Source organism: Elephantulus edwardii, unplaced genomic scaffold, assembly GCF_000299155.1.
Source record: "Elephantulus edwardii isolate Elephantulus edwardi_28Jun2011 unplaced genomic scaffold, EleEdw1.0 scaffold00128, whole genome shotgun sequence".
NCBI lineage: Eukaryota > Metazoa > Chordata > Mammalia > Macroscelidea > Macroscelididae > Elephantulus > Elephantulus edwardii.
In genome coordinates this window covers 2,764,880-2,767,781 of record NW_006399878.1, presented here as the reverse complement: position 1 = coordinate 2,767,781, position 2,902 = coordinate 2,764,880, and positions in this window count along the sequence as shown.

The window sequence follows — 2,902 nt, the reverse complement described above, 5'->3', positions numbered from 1 at the left end:
CATTAAAACTAATAAAATTTAATAATAATTTAAAAAAATGAAATAATGAACAACTACAGTCCTTTCTCCATCTATCAAAATGTTGCCTGTTGGCCCAGTGGTGAGAATTTTTTTATTCCTGATGGTGAAATTTAATACATATTGAAAGCTGAAGTCCTTGATTTTCTACAGCAAGTGTTTGAAGTCCTCCTCACTTTAGGCAAACAAAGTCATATCATCTGCATAATGTAGGTTGTTGACAATTCTTCCTCCATTCCTAACACCACATTTCTCTTTACAGAGATCAGCTTCATGAATTATTTGCTCACCGTACAGATTGAATAGGTATGGAGAAAGGATATACCCCTAGCGCACACCTTCCTGATTTTGTATTGCTCATATTCAAGTTTAAATTGAAATTGAAGAAAATAAAAACAAATCCACAAGAACTAAAATATAAATTTGCATATATTCCACTTGAATTTAGAAACCATCTCAAGAATGGATTTTGTGCCTTGAACACATGAGTTGTGAGATATCAAATACATCATACATGAAGATCATCATTAAATAGATTTTGAAACTTGCTCTACAATACATTATCCTTTTGTGCCATTGAGTTGGAACTGGCTGATAGCTGACCCTCCAATGAGTTTTTAGAGGCTTTAAATTGTACTAGATGAGACTGTCAATTTTTCCTCCCACAGAACAACTGGTAGGTTTGAACTGTGTGCCTAAGGGTTGGCAGTGCAACTCTTTCCTAGGACAGCAGAAGGCCCTACTCTAGAAGATCAGTATCCTCACTCAGAACAAGGCCAGGACTAACTGTGGGATAGACAAACCATCAATTGTTTATATGCAAATTCAAATTGAAGTTGAAGAAGATAAAAAAAAATCCACAAGAACCAAAATGTTACAAAACATGACACATAAACAGGATAGAAAATTATCCCTAAAAGGAAATGAGATTCTAATATATGCTACAATATCAATGAATCTGAAAAATGATGGTAAGTGAAACAAGCAAACACAAAAGGATAACTATGGCATGATCCTACTACTTATTTTTAGAAACATACATATAGTAGATTGAAAGTTACCAGGGATTTGTAGAGAAGAGAGAAAGAAGGGAGAGTTAATGCTTAAAGGGTATGAAATTTTATTTGGTGTGCTGGAAGACTTCTGAAAATAGACCATGGTTTTTGGTTGTCCAACAATGTGAATGTAATTAATATTACTGAATTGTACACTTGGACAGAAGATTTCAAAGAGAAGACAAAGCAAACTATTTTAAGAGAATGTGCAGAGACCTTGAATTGGAGAGTAAAAAGATAAGAACTAGCTCAACGTTTCTCTAATTGAAAGAACTGAAAAACAAATTCAAGCTTTAAGTTGCCATTCTAAGAGATGGTATGCGCACAATCTTGAATGATTCTGGAGGCATCAAAAGAAGATAGAGGTAATACACAGAATCACTATACCAAAAATAACTGGCCACCACTGCAATATATTAGAAAATACTACATGATCAAAAGGCAATGGTAAGGAAGGAAAAACTTCAAGCTGCACTGAAAGCATTGGCAAAAAAACAAGGCCCCAGGAATTGATATAATATCAATTGACATGTTTTAAATGACAAATGCAGCCGTGGTCATGCTGACCATTCTATCCCAGGAAATTTGGAGGACAGTTGCCTGGCCAACTGACTGAAAGAGCTCTATATGTGTTCCTATTCCCATGAAAAGTGATTCAATCAAATGTGAAAATTATTGACCAATAGCATTAGTATCACAGGAAAACGAAATGTCACTGGTGATCATTCAAAGATATCTAGAACAATACATAGAGAACTGCCAGACGTTCAAGTTGGATTTAGAACAGGTCATGGCAAGGGTATTATGCCAGTGTCAGATGGACCTTAGCTGAAAGCAGAGAATACCATGGAAAATGTCTATTTGGGTTTTGTTGACTATGGAAAGGCATTTGACTATGTGGATCATAGTAAATTATGGTTTATATTGAGAAGAGGGGGAATTCCAGAACACTTAATCATGCTCATGCAAAACCTATACCTAAACCAAGAAGCTGTTGTGTGACTAGAACAAGGGACCACTGCAGGTTTTAAAATTGGGAAAGATGTGTGTCATGTTTGTATCCTTTCTCCATAATTATTCACTCTTTATACTGAGCAATTATTTGAGAGTCTGGACTCTATGAAGAGGAATGTTACATCAGGATTGGAGGAAGGTTCATCACTTACCTTCAGTATGTAGATAACATAACCTTATTTGTTGAAAGTAAGGAGGAGTTGAAACACATGCTGCAGAAAATTGAACACTGCAGCCTTCAATATGAATTGCTTCTTAACATCAAGAAAACAAAAATTATCACCACGGGACCAATAGGTGACATCTTGATAGTCAGAGAAAAGATTGAAATTGTCAATGGCTTCATCTTACTTGGATCCACAGTAAATACAAAATAAATACAATACCCTCCAGCAGTCAGGAGACCAGGAGACATAATGTACTGGGAATGTCTGCAGTCAGGGACCTCTCCAATTACTAAGGAGCAATGATATTAGTTTGATGACTAAGATGCACCTGATTCAGACCATGGGATTTTCAATCATCTGCTATGCATCTGAGAGCTGGACTATGAATAAGGATGACAGAAGAAAAATTGATGCCTTTGAGTTCTGGTTTTGGAGGAAAGTACTTAATATGCCATAGATTGCTAAGAGAACTATGTCTTGATATTGTCTTGGAAATATGGAGATATGTCTTGGAGAAGGTAGTGATTGCTCCTTGGAAGCAAGGATGGTGACACTTCATCTCACATACTTTGGCCATTTTGCTAGGAGAGGCTATTTCTTGGAGGACAGCATACTTAGAATTGTGGAGGGACAATGAAGGAGAGGAAG